This window comes from Bison bison, unplaced genomic scaffold, assembly GCF_000754665.1.
Source record: "Bison bison bison isolate TAMUID 2011002044 unplaced genomic scaffold, Bison_UMD1.0 scf7180017864471, whole genome shotgun sequence".
Classification (NCBI taxonomy): Eukaryota; Metazoa; Chordata; class Mammalia; order Artiodactyla; family Bovidae; genus Bison; species Bison bison.
In genome coordinates this window covers 32,360,452-32,377,938 of record NW_011495032.1, presented here as the reverse complement: position 1 = coordinate 32,377,938, position 17,487 = coordinate 32,360,452, and the positions used below count along the sequence as shown (strand labels likewise).

Below are 17,487 nucleotides of genomic sequence, written 5' to 3'. Positions count from 1 at the left end.
GACCCCCCCCCAAAAAAAATAAAGTCTCTCACTGTTTCCACTGTTTCCCCATCTATTTGCCATGAAGTGATGGGACTGAATGCCATGATCTTAGTTTTCTGAATGTTGAGCTTTAAAGCCAACTTTTTCACTCTCCTCTTTCACTTTCACCAAGAGGCTCTTTAGTTCTTCTTCGCTTTCTGCCATAGGGTGGTGTCATTTGCATATCTCTGGTTGTTGATATTTCTCCCAGCAATCTTGCTTCCAGCTTGTGCTTCATCCAGCCCAGGAAACAGAATAAAGACTTTTATTATGAATATAGAAAGTAAACAACCAGTATTATTTTCCACTGTGCCCCATGACACTGTTAATAGGCACAGAGTTAACTCAAAGAATGGGTTTTATGTTAACCAAAATTTCTTGAGAGAGTATTTATATTTGCATATGGTTATCCATTTTAAACCACACACAAACAATCTCCTTTCCCAAAGAGGTAGAGTCTGACAACATTAAAAGCAAGCAAGTAATGCAGAGGCCTCAAGAATAGCCTTTTAAAGTTGCACAGTGAATCACAGTGTTTTGTGACACATCTGTTAGAGGCTGCATCTGAAAGTGTTAAAGAAAAATCAAAAGAAAGGGAAAAAAGATATCAACTGGACTAACTAGGGAAGGCTAACTACATGTAAGTAGGGTTGCAAGATTTAGCAAATAAAAGTACTGGGTGCTTAGTTAAGATTGAATTGCAGATAAAAAACAAATAATTCTCTAGTATAAGTATATCCTAATATAAAGGCTCCCTCATAACTCAGAAATTCACTCTAAACATGGGAAGTTCTGCTAGGAAGTAATGTGGAGTTCAGTTCAGTTCAGTCGCTCAGTCATGTCTGACTGTTTGCGACCCCATGAACTGCAGCCAGGCCTCCCTGTCCATCATCAACTCCCAGAGTCCACCCAAACCCATGTGCATTGAGTCAGTGATGCCATCCAGCCATCTCATCCTCTGTCGTCCCCTTCTCCTCTTGCCCTCAATCTTTCCCAGCATCAGGGTCTTTTCAAATGAGTTAGCCCTTTGCATCAGGTGGGCAAAGTATTGGAGTTCAGCTTCAACATCAGTCCTTCCAATGAACACCCAGGACTCATCTCCTTTAGGATGGACTGGTTGGATCTCCTTGCAGTCCAAGGAACTCTCAAGAGTCTTATCCAACACCACAGTTCAAAAGCATCAGTTCTTCATCTCTCAGCTTTCTTTATAGTCCAACTCTCACATCCATACATGACCACTGGAAAAACCATAGCCTTGACTAGACGGACCTTTGTTGACAAAGTAATGTCTCTGCTTTTGAATATGCTATGTAGGTTGGTCATAACTTTCCTTCCAATGTGGAGTAGAAAAGAAAAATATAAAGTAGACAGGAAAAACAGAGCTTGTCTACTTATAAGAGTGACTGAGACAGAATGTGTTAAGAACCTGACTCGCAGCAGTTACTCATTGAATAGCTTTTAAAAACCAATTTAACATTCATGAATACTCAATATGACAGCCACTTTACCAGTATTGGGGCTATAAAGATGAATTTTTAAAAATGATTTCTTGTTCCAAAAGAGCTCACTTTTTGTGTGTGGAAGATATTTACAAATCACATAAGTAAACAATCACAGTACAGCCTGCAACATTCTGTAACAGAGTTGTGTGTAAATATGTAGTCAACCACCTGATCAGAGATCATCAACAGACTTTCAACTTCTTTTACGTCAGATGCCTAAGCCTTCCATTTAAGGGCCTCATGATCTAGCCTGGAGGTATCTCTGCAGCTTTATATTCTACCTCTTGCTCTGTACACGTTCTTCAACTCTCATATTTCCTTGAACATATCATGTCCTTTAGGGTCACATGCTTTAGGTCATACTGTTTGCGCCAGACTTTTTCTTTACCCTCTTATCAAAATCCAACACAACCTTTGAGGTCTAATGCAAAACACATTTCCTTCCAAAAATTTCACCCATTCCCTTCAGTCAGAATTAGTCTCTCCCTCCCCTATTCTACTCAGAAAGTTCACTTAGACCACTGTTGGGAAACTTAAAACTCAATGGCTTTAAACAATATTTAACCCTCTCTGTTACCCGCACTAGACCGTGAGCAGGCACACAATTTACTCATCTTTGTACCACCCTACACACAGCAGATGTGTGTGTTCAGTGAATGCTTGTGCTGCCTTTCCAGATGGATCTAGGCTATTATTTCTGTGAATGCAAATAAACAATCATGATGAGAAAAATCCCTTCTCAGGTGCCTATGGATAAAGTTCTTTAATCCAGTTGAAACATGAAAATTTGACATACATTTTTATATGAAGTAATTTAAAACTGACAATATAATATATCCCCATATAGATGGAAAGACAACTAGTATATATTGTGAAACAAAACCAAAAAATATCACATAGTATGTAAAATATAATACCATTATTATTATTATTACTAATATTAGGCTATATATAGAAAAATGTGAAAAATATATGCTAAAATATTATTACTGGTAATGGAATTATGGGAAATTTATTTTTTCTAAATTATAGACTTCTATAGTATTTAAATGTGCAGGTGTTAGTTATACAAAAGAAAAACAATAAAAATTTTTATAAAATACATTAACCCAAAGACTCACGTCATGGAGTCTTATGCCCACTATTGCTTTTTTTCTTTTTTTTTTTAATTGGAAGATAATTGCCTTACAATGTTGTGTTGGCCTCTGCCATACATCAAAAAGAATCAGCCACAGGTCCACTATTATTTTCATGTTAAAATTTTTACTTTTGTCTAACATTAAAAATAAGACTATTCTGAAGGTAAATGAGTGGCAATAATTTTACTGTTAAAAAAACCCAAACACTTCCTCTTCCTTTCTTCTCTTCCCTGTTGGAGTCCCCAAGGAAATGACCACCTGGTATCAGGACATTAGGACTCATACAAAACACAAAAATTGTTAACTAAAATTTACTTCTTGGGGTTTTTTTCTCCTGTGCTTATTAGTCTGACAAACTTAGGTATTTGTATTTTGGTCCAATCCTCCTTAACATTAGTTGAAAGAAATTTTTCTCTAATACTCACATAATGAGTCAAGTGCAGAACTGATTTAGCAGAAGGATGAGGGAAGCACTTCAATATCTCCCTACCTCCCCTGGGCAGGTTAAGGAGAACTTAATTTCAACCTGAAGTGGTGAACCATCCTGAGATGAAGCCCCTTTAACTGAATTGATGGAAGCAAGCTAACCGCGGTCTCAAAGCAAATCTACATCTTCTGTGAACCAGTTTACAAGAGTTTGGCACAGAGGGCAGGGGCGCCAATGTAGGGGAGTGAAAAGCAGAACAGCTTCCTGAGCTGATAAGGAGATTAAAAATCGTCCCAGAACTATCACTTATCAAATGCTCTTTTCAATACTTAAGGTATTGCTAAGAAAGTAAAAAAAGAAGCATATCTCATCTTGAAATGTCCTTGAATGTTCAGTGTTTAATTTAATTTGGGGAACCTCTTGATTTTGGGACAGGCTTCCCTGATGGCTCAGACAGTAAGGAATCTGTCTGCAATGAAAGAGACACCAGTTCGATTCCTGGGTTGGGAAGATTCCCTGGAGAAGGAAATAGTAACCCACTCCAGTATTCGTGCCTGGAGAATCCCATAGACAGAGGTGCCTGGTGGGCTGTAGTCCATAGGGTCACAAAGAGTCAGAAACGACTGAACGACAAACACTTTACTTTTGATCTTGGACAGCTGTGAAGAAAGAGTTTCCCTCTTCTAGTGTCCTGCGAGGGAACTGAATGACAGGTGAATTCCAACTGGAACTGAGATGCTCAGCAATCTCCATCCCACTTAAGATTAGGAAGAATCAACATTACAAAAATATAGTTCCTTTCAACAAATGCCAAAGGAATAGATAGAATAGAGATGTGGGACTTTCAACTTTTTTTCAGAAGTGTTATAGAATCGCTAGATGATTTTAGTTCTCACCAACATGATACTTTCATTGAGTATTCCTTGTATTCAAAGCTCCCTTCATTTATTCATGTGTTCATCCCTTTATTCAGTGAATATATATTCAATGCTCACTATGTCCAAAGCACTGCTAAGTACTCATGATACCATTTCACAGATGCTTTTAACCCACTGACACCAATTATAAGTTTTTGCTTTTACTCATTTGTTACTATTTAGTCACTAAGTCATGTCTGACTCTTCTTCAAGAAGAGGGGAAAATGGATGTTATTCCTTCTCCCTTGCATCCTGGCTGCCAGCTCTCATTTCTGTGTGCATGGGTCTGGCTAGCAATAGCACTGATTTAATTAGTTACCTTTAATCTGTATAAACTGATTCAATGGTGAGTAGGAATATACGTGAGCTGAGAGTCAGTAAGTTTTCAATCGCACTTTCAGGCTCTCTCACACAGAAAAAAATTTTTTTAATTTAATGCAGTAAGTAGTTCATAAACTTTACATTAGTATCACCTGGAATGATTCTTTAAAATTCTGATGTCCAGAAGCAATGGAAAGCAGACAGAGAGAACAAATTTATAGACGTGGGGGTGGAGGGTATGGAGAGAGTAGTGAGTAGCATGGAAACATATACAACTGCCATATGTAAAATAGATAGCCAATGATAATTTGCTGTATGACTCAGAGAAATGAATTGGGACTCTGTAACCATCTAGAGGGGTGGGAACAAGTGGGAGGAAGGTTCAAGAGGGAGGGAACATATGTATACCTGTGGCTGATTCATGTTTATACATGGCAGAAACCAACACAACATTGTAAAGCAATTATCCTTTGATTAAAAATAAATAATTTAAAAAAATTCTGATACCCAGGCTGTAATCAGAATCTCTGGGAATGAGACCAAGCATCAGTGTATTTTTACAACTCCCCAAGTAATTCCAATGTGCAGTCAAGGTTGAGAACCAATGGTTTAATGAAACTTGGGACAACTATATCTTTGCATCTGGGATTTATTTTTCCTTTTTTTCATTTGCAGGGTTTGGTTTTTGTTTTGTCTGTTTGTTTACCATATTGTTGACAGCTAGAATGCTAGAAATTTCAGCCCATGTTGAGATGTCATTTTCTTAAGATCATAGAGATTTAAATGTAGTCATTAGAATAGGACAGCCACTCCAGCATAGCCAATATCCAGTGTCAAAACCTGTATTTCTCCAACTAAGGGTAGTATGGTCACAGACCATATGAGGGAACTTTCAAAGTGCTTGCAGAAATTTAATCTGCAAATCTCTGAGCACTTGCCTGGTGATACAAGTGCAGTAACTCTACCACATACAGGAAAAAACAATTAGCCACCCTTGGAGTGTCCCATCCTTCATCTTTTCTTTCTTTTCCTGAACCATTCTGTAACACTAGAAAGGCAAACAGAGCAGAAGAGCAAATAACTGTTAAATGTTTGTGCTTCAAAGAGTATTTAGAATATGTAGGGAAGCAGTTTAGAAATTTTTAATTCTCCCTTTTGTGAACCTAGATTTCTTCTTCAAGGTCTTTATTTTTAATACTCAAGTTTTTATACTTCAACCAAGCATTATAGCCATATAAAACATTAGACCAAAAATGACTTGATGCAACCAATGCCGTTTTACAGATCAAAGAGAGAAAGGGCACATTTGATTTTAGTCAAAATGATCACTTGGATAAAAGGAGAAATCAATGTTGTCAGCAGCAGAGGTATATATAAAAATATGGAAACTCCAATTTTAAAAATCACATAAAATGTTGTTTGAACACATGTTGACTGTTATTATATTAATAACTGTATCTCAGTTCTCACCATCAAGTAGCCAAACTACGATTCTCAAAAGATCTCACCATTTCACTTAAATTTTTAAAATTATGAATTGTTTTGCGAAGTTCAAATAGTAAAACAAAAATCCATATAAGTACCATGTAGCTCAAGAAATAAAACATTACAACTACAATTAAATCCCTCTATCTACCCACCCCAGATCTTATTCACCCCCGCTCCTTCTTAGAAGGAAAATTTCTATATTAAATTTGAGGTTTGTAATTTTCATTTATATTGTTGTATTTTTATTCTGTCTGTTTAGACCATAGACAATATAATACTGGTTGGATGTTTTAGGCGTATAAATGGAGTCAGACACTGTGTTTGCTTGTATAAACTGCTTTTTATCTTTCAGCGTAATGCTTGTGAGATTCACCCAAGTTGATGTATGCACTATTTTATTGATTTTTGCTTCTGTAGAATATTCTGTTATATGAATTATATCAATATTTTATGTTGGTAATGGTTTATGTTGTCATCCATTTGTGCTTTTGCTCTTATGCTTTCTGAATTTTTCACTCCAACAACATTGCAGTACACATTTTTGCATATGAGGTAATATATGTATATATACACCCAGGACTGGAATTACTGGTCCATAGAAAGTACACAAGTTCAACTCCAATCCACAAAATAGTTATACCATAAATGTACACTCCCACAAGCACTGGATCAGAGTTCTTGGTTTTAATTTTATGGTAGTGCTCTAAAATCATCTTTAGCAAAGCCTAGCCACCAAATCATGTAAATGAGAATCACAATAAATGGTATTTTTAAGATATAAAATGTCACTTGATACTCCATTGTTAAAGAAGGATCTTATGCGTTTTGAACCTTTTAAGGAAAAATAACTTGTGTAGGCATTATTGGAGTGTGGATATTTTTTAAATTCCAAAAGCATTTTACAGATAAGTAAGATATAAATTTAATGACAGTAGTTAGGGCCATAGGGACAACATTTATAGAATAGTTCTGGAAATGGATTGTAACTAATGCAAGTAGGTAAAGAATTAAAATACCTATTCTGTGTATTAGGCATTAAACTTAATGGCCAGAATAAATTTCAACAAATGCAAATGCTTAGAAAAGAAAGAGAGAGAAGAAGGAAGGGATAAAACTGTCCATTTGTGAAAGTGAAAGATTTGTCTGGTTTGTGTTGAATGGGTTTCAAGTCTGATAGGCATCTACCCAGACTATGAAAGTTAAAAGTTAACAGTATTTTTTTTATTATTATTATTAAAATTGATGTGTATTTCTGAAGGCTGGAAATTGTGTAAGTCACAGCACAAAACCAGCCCTCAGGTTCATGAGGGGAAAAAACAGATTCCTTTATTTTTTTCATTCTTTCATTCAAAAAAAAATTATCTTACTGGAGAATTCCTGTGTGTTTTTCCTTTGTGTAGGCACAGTGACGGGCCCAAGGAGAGTTCTGTGCGTGCAGAAATTGATTTTAGTAAGCACAAATGATGTTTTTTTCTCACATGCAGATGCCTATTACATTGTCTCTGGGTCCTGAGATATCTCCTTATGAGAGAGTTGATGTCGCTATTAGCTGATTGAGGGAGAGAAACAGAAACAAGATGAAAAACCCCAGAAACCCGAAAACACAACTACACTGGGATTTGAAGAAGCTGGCCTCCAAAATGGCCTCCGGTGATTCTTACCTCCCGGTTTTCACACCTTAAGTAGTCCCCTCCCGCATCAAGTAGGACTGACATAAATAACCAAATTGAGAATAAAAGTGTGTAACACCTGAGGCTAAGCTATGAAAGACTTTGCAGCTTCAGCTTTCTGTCTTGAATCACTTGCTCTGCGGGAAGCCAGCAGTCATTTTGTGAAAACACTCATCCAGTCACACAGAAAACCCACATGGCAGGGAATGAGAGCTCCTGTCAACATCCCTACTAGCTAGCCGTAGGCGTGGACCACCGGCGCCTTTGCAGATGACTGCAGCCCCAGACAACATCCTAGTTAAAACTTCATGAGAGTCTCTGAGCCAGAAAGACTCATGTAAGCTAGTTGTGAGTTCCTAATTCATAGAAACTATGTGAGATGAATGTTTATTGTTGCTGTAGGCTGTTACACATGTTGGGGTAGTTTGTGATGCAGCAACAGATGACTAATACAAGGTTGGAAAGGTAAATAAGACCAACTCTCTTTTCTCCTATCTCCAAAACTGTAATATATGTTTCTCTTGGCTTCCCTGGTGGCTCAGACAGTAGAGAGTCTGCCTGCAATGCAGGAGACCCGGGTTCAATCTACTGGTCAGGAAGATCCCCTGGAGAAGGAAATGGCAACCCACTCCAGTATTCTTGCCTGGAAAATCCCATGGATGGAGAAGCCTGGAGGGCTACAGTCCATGGGGTCTCTAACAATTGGACACGACTGAACAACTATCATTTACTTTTTCTATTTAAAGGATTATAGGATTTCCCTAGTGGCCCAGTGATTAAGAATCTGCTTGCCAATGCAAGAAACACAGGTTCAATCCCTGGTCTGGGAAGATCCACGTGCCACAAGGTAACCAAACCCATGTGCCATAACGACTGAAGCCTACCCTCGAGCCTGTGTTCTACAAGAGAAGCCACTGTAATGAGAAATCCATGCACCACCACAAGAGAGTATCCCTGCTCAACACAACTAGAGAAAGCCCGCCCAGCAACAGAGACCCAGCACAGTCAAATAGTAATTCATTAATATTTTGAAAAAGGATTATAAGTCTCTAAGAGAGAAAAATACCTAAGACACTAGCCTCAGAAAAAAACCTCGCACAGTACAAAGAAAAATGTATCACCCAAAATAAGCCTATTCGTTTATTTACTCAACAAATATTTATTGAGCATAATACTATATATTAGATACTATTCCACATTAGAGAGCTACAACAGTAAACAAGATAGCCATGAATGCTGCCTCACAGAATTTACATTATAATAGGTAACACTACACAATAATCAGGTAAATAAATAACTCAAATTCTTATAAATACCATGAGTCTATCAAATGAAGTGTTGCAATAAGGAATAGGGGAAGTAAAACCTACTTTGGATAGTGTGATAGATAAGGTTTCTCTGAGGAGATGACATCTAAGCTAATAGTTGAAGGACAGGAAAATGTAGTCACTGAAAGAAAGGTGGAAAGATCAGTGCATGGAGAAATAATAGCATTTCCAAAGGTCCTGAGGCACAGAAACATAATGAATAAGCTGAAGAGCCAAATGACAAGAGTCCATGAATGAGGAGGAGGTTAGCAGGGATAAGGTGGGGGTTCATCCATTTTTTTTCAGTATTCTAGGAAAACTAGGTTCATTGTGAGAAGGCAAACTATAAAAATTATTTCACTCATACACAAGACCTGCTTTAGATACTCCCTTTCCTTCACACCTAAGGAAATATAAACTGAGGAAAGAAATGGAACAGAAAGATTAAACCAGTCAATCCTAAAGGAAATCAATCCTGAATATTCACTGGAAGGACTGATGCGGAAGCTGAAGCTGAAGCTCCAATACTTTGGCCACCCGATGCAAAGAGCTGATTCACTGGAAAAGACCCTGATGCTGGGAAAGATTGAGGGCAGGAGGAGAAGGGGGAGACAGAGGATGAGATGGTTGGATGGCATCACTGACTCAATGGACATGAGTTAGAGCAAACTCAGGGAGATAGTGAAGGACAGGGAAGCCTGATGCGCAGCAGTCTATGAGGTCACAAAGAGTCAGACACAACTTAGTGACTGAACAACAATGACAAAGAAATGGGACCAAACCACAAATCAAACTTGAGCACTCAGATTTCCCACTCCTCCAAGCCCCAACCAAAGGTCTTTCTCCCTCTACCAGGATATCTTGGATTTCTAGATTTGCAGTATTAATGCACAGCCCTATAGAGGGTCTTCATACGACTCTGATGGTGGAGTCCAGTCTTAAAGTTGGAGAAATGTACAGGAATATATATGTAGCTCAAAGACTGAATTTGAGGGGAAACCTAAGGCATATTGGATTTAACAATTACTGAAGACATAAAAAGTTTAGTTGGAAAGTTTCTGACACTTCTCAGGGGATTATATGACAGCTTTGGATTTCGAAGACCAAGTTTCCTGAGTGTTCAGACTTAAAATTCTGCCTCTGTGTAAGACCTTTCAGACTCTGTTTGCTGAAGAAAGAGACTGTGAAATGTAAAGGCTGGAAGTCACATTGTAGCTCTGCTTGCTGGCTAGGTGCCGAGGGGCTTCATGCTATTTATTTAGCCACGTTGTAATGCCCTTTCCAATCCAAAATTCATTCTTGCCTCCAGAAGATTATTGAAATGGGACTTGTGAGATATACAGTCTATTTCAACAAACAGCAATCTAATTCTTCCTTTACACATTCCTGGGAAGGGAAAAAAAAATCACCTTGCCAGCTGGTACACAGGCTGCATTGCACTGAAGCTCCAAGCATCTTAACTGCCAAAAGGAGACCAAGGGGATTTTCATATATACAGTGTGGATGTGTCAGAAGAAGCATCTTATGAGGAGTTTAATCTGTTTGTTTGAAAGAGTGCGGCAGGAACAGTCCCATGGGGCTCACCTCAGGGCAGGCGATGCTTTCTCTCTGCAAAGAATCTCACTTGATGAGAATCAATAAGCGTGCTTGGTCTTGACTGCAAATAGTTCATTACAAGCTGAGAAAGAGGCCATTGCAGTTCCATTTTGCCTTCTTCCCAGCTTTCATGGTCCTAACTTCCTCCATGTCAGAAAAGCCCACAGGTGTGTGATATACAAGAATGTATGGAGCAATTTAAAAGCAAGAAATCTCACACTGAAGTTTATTATTACGGGGAGCAGGTGTCTGGCATCTTTTAGATCCTGGTGCTGTTTTGGAGTGGGCCCAGCATGCTCTTTGTGCTATCCTCTCTTCTAGAACTCCTCCAAACGCACAGGCCAAGGCTGCCAGTCCCTAGAGAATGTTTAACATGCCACAGTGTGGCCTCCTGGAGTCACAGATACTCTCCTGGCCTGAATTAGAAAACTTTGACCGGGAGAAGTAGCAAATGCACAGTCAGCCACAGCTATTCCTGTCCCTACAGTTGCTGCCCATCCTCCAAATGGAGACGGCCACACTCCTGCCCCCTGAAGCCCCTAAAACACGCTTGAAAACAGCAGCCCTCAGTTTCTTCGACTTCATCTGTGGTTCAGTTGCTAAGCCGTGGCCGACTCTTTGTAACCCCGTGGACTGCAACACACCAGCCTTCCCTTTCCTTCACTGTCTCTTGGAATTCACTCAAATTCGTGTCCATTGAGTCATCTACTCTCACTCATTTTACTTTGAAGGGCAGTATTACTTCTTTTCATTACTGAGCTTTTTATTAAATTATATATTTGGGATGGTGCCAAAATAAGTGTACAGCTTGATGAATAATCACAAAGTGAATATATTCATGCAGCTACCTTTCCACTCACCACCACTATCCCACCCTCCTTTCCGAGTTAACCACCACCCTATCTTCTTATGCAATCAGTTCAGTTCACTTGGTCTTGAACTTCATATAAATAGAATCATATTATATATACTTTTTTTTTATCAGCATTCTTTAACTCAACACTACATGAGACTGATCGCGTTATTATATATACCTGTAGTTTGTTCCTTCTTACTGCTGTGTAATGCGTCGTTATATGAATATACTGTGTTTTACATGTCCTCTCTACTGTTGATGGATATCTGAATTGTTTTCAGCTTTGTGCTACTATGAATAATGTTGCTAAGAAGGTTTATGCCTACATGTAGACATTGTGGTAAGGTATGTTTATAGCAGTAAAATTACTGGTTTTTAAGGTAGGCACATAATTAGTATTTCTTCTTAACATTTTTGCCCTGGGAGTTACTTTGTACTTATTTCCCAGAAAAACAGCAAATGCTTATTTTGCCAGTTTGTTCTTGGAACGATGATATTATAGAATGACAGTGAGCTAACAGACAGTCGCTGTCCTTGGGCATCTGTGCTCTCGGCCGTCCTTCTCCAGAGATGACCAGGAGGCATTTCTGACCCGGAGTCTGACCAATGGGCTCCTGTGCATCTGCTGCTGCAGTCCCTTTACTTAAGGTAACGTCTACACCATGTGCCCTTCTATGTCACCGTCTGGGATTTTCTGTCCCTTTCATACTCCCCTCTTGCCAATATCACATACTACAGTATCAGAATTACACAATGAAGCAAGCTCTGAGCAATTTTAATCACTATAAATGTCCTTCCTTAAGAAACCTTACCCCCAAGGGAAGCAGCATGCTAACCATGCAAAGAATCACGCTGACTCCTTTTCCACATGGCTCACCATCTCCCTCTGAAGGAAGGATTCCTAAGCACTGATCCCGGCTTGCCCTGGATATGGCATGACCTCTAGCAAGGTAACTCTAAGAGCAGTAGAAGAAAAAAACACCAGCTCCTATTTACACAAGGATGGGATTTACTGAGAGTTAAATAAATAATACTGGTTAAAAACTTAGTGATGAAAGGAGTGTAAATATCAAAAAGAAAAAAAAATCATCTTTATTATCCACTCCTAGTCCCTTAAAAAGCTTGCACTTAAATACCTATCTGCTCTTAAAAAGAAACAGTTTATAACATTTCAGAACACTTTTAGAGTATCTCTTAACCCTCAGTTGGTGAATTATTTTTATCAGAAAAATCTCTTCACTCATCCTACTTAGTTTCATATTAAGAAGCACTGATGAATGTTCTCTTGTTACATTTTACATAATTAAAATTGTTTTTTAGTCACTGTTTTCCCTTCCTCCCACTAAATAATGTCAAAGTCTTTACCATCTCAGAATGGGTTCTGATAGTCAATTCTCTGTTCAGTGCCTTCTAATCTAGCTATCCAAGTTCTTCCAAGCTCTCAAAAATTAGAGCTGCAAACTGCCTGAATCATTTAATTATAATTAACCAATGCCAAAACCCATACCACTCACTTATTTATTCATTCATTCAATAAATAAATACTTGTTTTGAACTTACTATGAGTTGAGAGCTTGAGGTTTGCTGTAGAACCAGACAGATGCGTCCCTGATCTCATGGAGCAGCACACTTCCTAAAATACATTAGAAGACAAATTATAAAATGTGAAATTTATAAAGGCTATGAGGAAAATCAAATACTGGCCTAGATAATGACTGAAATAGAGACTCCTTATGATAACATGACTGGGGAAGGTCTTTCTAAAGAGGTAACACTAAAGACTGACATCTCAGTGATCCCAGGAGACTGGCATGAAAAGGTGTGTGGAAAAGTATTGCATGCAAAGATACAGCAAGAACAGCCTACATACAACAAAATAGACCCCTAAGGTGGAATGGTCACTAGGACTACAGCGTTACATGCAAAGATAAAAGCAATGAAGGGAGGCAGGTGGGAATTAGGTCAAATCCACCTTGTTGAACAATGTTAGGAGTTAATCTTGCAAGTTCCATAGGTCATAATTCCATTATTGAAAGATCCAATAAATGTTTTTCTCTGGATAATAAATGCCAGGAGAATTTCCTAGTGGTCCAGTGGTTAAGACTCTGCATTCCCAATGCAGAGGGCACAGGTTTGATCCCTGGCTGGGGAACTCAGATCCCACATGCCTCATGGTGAGTTGATAAATAAATAAAAATAAAATGCACACTCCCATTCATTAAAGCATTAAAAAATATGCCAGGAGTATGATCCTGTCACTACTGTATACTCTGTTCCACTTTGTGTTTTCCAGTACTCCCAAGGTTTCTCAGACATTGGCGTCTCTAGCCTTCGGGTAGTTATTTTCCCTCTTTGAGTCTCTCTTCTGAAACATAGCATTGAAATGGATCAATAAGTTTTAATTCTAACATAACTGGACAGCTGATGTGTAATCCACATAGGTTTTCACATGTAATTTCTCTTCTCTCAGTCAGTGGGAAGCAATAGTTAAGAGCTTAGGCTTTTAATTATCAAAACCAGGTTCTATTTCTGTTTTTGACACTTTTACTGTGTGTAACTGGTACATTACCTTACCTTGCTGAGTCTTTTGGTCTGTAAAATGGATAGTAGGATAAATCTCTAACTCAAAATTGTTGCAAGTTTTGATGAAGATGATACACAATAACTATCAACAGATGGCCACTATAATAATGCTGTTCACAAGCAAAATTCATAGAACTTTGCAGTAAAAAGAGATGATGGATGGTATCTTATCAATTTCTCTCATTTTGTATTTAAGCCTCTCTAAAACTAAAATAACTGTCAATGGTAACTTCCTTCTTTCCTCTATTCCTTCCTTTCTTTCTTCCCTCCTTCCTTAGAAGTAAACCAGACTTCCCTAGTTAATATTCTCATGGAGAAATAATTCAACAGTTCATTGCTTGCTTTAGCTTTGAGGTTGGGCTATATGAACTACACAATCATTACCCAAATAAATCACAGATACAGTCTTATTCCTGTTGGGGTGAATTGTGATTGGAGAAGTGGATGATTTAATGCATGCTACTTATGAAGGCTTGAGAGACTCAAAAACATGAACTCTACTTTTTATTCAATTTGTTAAGTGGGAAAAGCCAATAAGAAGATACCATCTCCATACAATTCTCACTCACCAAATGTGGATTGTAATTTATAGACAAAGCTCAAGCAAGGAAATAAATTGTAGGTGATAGAAGAGCTATAATAAGCAAATATTGGGGCCTTGTGGATATGTCAACTAAAATCCAGATAAGTAGCTGTTGGGGCATGGAATTAGGTGAAGCCCCTTTATTCCAAGTGCCTGTCATCGGCAAGTTTTCATATAATCATCACACAGACATGAACTTAGCTATATAAGCATAAAAGGGAAAAATTCCTGAATCTTAATTGAAAGTTTAACAAGTGGGCTTTTATGTGAATTCTTTGTATTGTGCCAATATCAAATCTTTATTGTTAGCTTTTTGAATTATTTTATCATTTATGTATTATATAAACAAACTGCAACCACAGAAGAAAAATAGAAAATATACATTAGCAAAAGGAAACTCACTTATACTTTTATCACTCAGAAATAACTATTATTAACATTGTGCTTTTTACCCACACACATACACACAGTAATTCTTCACACATTCAAGCTAATCCTTATTTTACCTAAAGAGGCATAGCAAAGGAAATTGAGGCAAACTTCTAAAGCTAAAATAGTACTTTGTTACACCAAAAAATACTTATCACAAATGAACAGGACACTTCATATGGAGAAATTAAAATTTTCACAGTTATTGTTTACTACATACAGTCATCTTTCAGTCTCCAAGGGAGAATGATTCGGGAACCTCTCCTTCTCCAAAGATACCAAACTCTGTGGATGCTCCAGTCTCCTATAAAAGGGTGTGTTATTTGCATATACTACAGCCTGGTGTGTTGCAGTCCATAGGGTCACAAAGAGTCAGACACAGTTTAATGACTGAACAACAACAATTTGCATATGACCTGTGAGCATCCTCCCATATATTTTAAATCACCTCTAGATTACTTATAATACCTAATTCAACGGAAATGCTATGTAAATTGTTGCTGTGTTGTTTAGTGGCTAAGTCATGTCAGACTCTTTTGTGAATTCATTGACTGTAGCCCACCAGGCTCCTCTACCCATGGGATTTACCAAGCAAGAATACTGAGGAGGGTTGCCATTTACTTCTCCAAAAATGTTGCTTTTTGGAAATTTCTGGAATTTTTTTTCAAATATTTTTGACCCACAGTTGGTTGAATCCAAGGATTCAGAATCCATGGATATGAAGAGCCAATTGTACTCAATTAACAGATTTTCTTCAGGGTTGTATAAGGGAGTTATGACAACAAATTCCATTCTAATTCAACAAGGCTTTACTAAAAACTTTTAATGGTCCCTATATGTGGGGAAATATAAAATAATTATCTATGCTTCTCAGGAATTATGTCTTCAGGGAACACACATGCACACACACACAAAATCTTTCTGACTACTTGGGCAAAATAATTGGTAGGAGGCAAGAAAACACATTGAGTTTTGGGAGCTGATGAGGTCAATGTGTCTTTTTCAAAGTCCTTGCTATGAAGCTGGAGGAATATTACCTTTCCATAGAGCCTTCCTGGTGGCTCAGGTGGTAAATAATCCACCTGCAATGCAGAAGACCCGGGTTTGATCCCTGGGTTGGGAAAATCCCCTGGAGAAGGGAACAGCTACCCGTTCCAGCATTCTGGCCTGGAGAATTCCATGGACAAAGAGTAGGACACAACTGAGTAACTTTCACTTTCACCTCCTTTCCATAAGAAGAAAGATAGGCAAAATCCATTACACACTTTGCATTCTCAAGATTTCTCTGAGTTTTCTGTCACCTACTTTTATTCTAGTTGGCTGGACAGATGGGATTTCTAAGTTACTTTGCAGATACAGACTCAGCTAAGAAGGCGAATCTTTGAAATTCCAATGTCTTTTTGATTTGTTTTGAAGGACAATTGATGGGGCCACTTTCAATTTCTTTTTAATGGTAACCCCCATTTAATTTTTTTCATTTGCTTTAATATTTATTTATACAGATACTTTATTGTTGTGTATGGCAACTCTTGTTAAGATGGCTTGTGCACTGCCATTTCTGTTGGCTAGAATCTTCATCCCTGCTCCCTTCATGTATTACTGCCTTTCTTCCTGTTCTCAATCCAATTATCCTTTCCTGAGGGAAGACTTCACTGATAGCCTCAAGTTTTTCCAACTCCATCTTCTCTTAACCCCACTTATATACTGTTTCAAATACCCATCTCAGTATAATTTTAGACTTACATGGGTGATGCACCAGTGCTTTTCTCCCTCAACAGACTATAACCTCAAGTGTTTGCTCACAACTGTATTCAGAGTGCCCGGCATGGTATACAAGACACAGTAAATATTTAATGTTTGTTGAATAAAATTTCCTGAGAATATATTTTTTACCTAATTTGATTGCAACTCCTGGAGACAGTGAAGGACAGGGGAGCCTGGCATGATGCAGCCCATGGGGTTGCAGAGAGTCAGACATGACTTAGTAACTGAACACACAGTTTTTCAAGACTCATAAGTAATACCATTTTTACCCATTCTATGTCTAAAGTGATAATTCCTCTTTAAGAACAGCTTGCTATAAACCCAGTTCATAGTAATACATATAATAGGCTCTATATACTGTATTATCATCAAAACAGGAATACAAAGTAAATCTCTACTCTCTGTCTATGGCTTAAGGAAAGATTTGACTCTGAATTTAGCAACAATATAACCTATACCTAACAAATAGGTGTACCAAAATAGCTCCAAGCCTTAATATAAAACAGAAATCCAAAAATTCTGCTGAAGGTTGATTGCATTTACTCACTTGCTAGTTGACACATTTTTAATTAAACAGACTTTATAAAAGTCAATTTGTTTTTCCTTGTGGTTTCAAATAAAACTCAATTAATTATTACATGTTGTTATCCAAAATTATCTATTCATTGTAAATTTTGAGCATCTAATATAAATCAGCCACAACACTGAGCATTGAGGCTGCTGCTGCTAAGTCGCGTCAGTCGTGTCCAACTCTGTGCAACGCCATAGATGGCAGCCCACCAGGCTCCTCTGTCCCCGGGATTCTCGGGGCAAGAATACTGGAGTGGGTTGGCATTTCCTTCTCAATGCATGCATGCATGCTTGCTAAGTCACTTCAGTCGTGT

The 17,487-nt window shown here is 38.0% G+C and overlaps 1 long non-coding RNA gene and 1 other non-coding gene across 2 annotated transcripts in view; one reads left to right on the top strand and one right to left on the bottom strand.

The window, feature by feature from the left end:
• LOC105003727 overlaps positions 1 to 12,879 on the bottom strand; it is a 110,456-nt gene extending 97,577 nt beyond the window's left edge. The window contains exon 1 of the long non-coding RNA XR_827149.1: positions 12,805 to 12,879. This is a non-coding gene — a long non-coding RNA (uncharacterized LOC105003727). The remainder of the gene's footprint in view (positions 1 to 12,804) is intronic.
• A 444-nt stretch (positions 12,880 to 13,323) lies between these two features.
• On the top strand, positions 13,324 to 13,396 carry TRNAG-CCC. The gene has a single exon. It is a non-coding gene; the product is annotated as a tRNA-Gly (tRNA).
• The last annotated feature ends 4,091 nt before the right edge of the window (positions 13,397 to 17,487 follow it).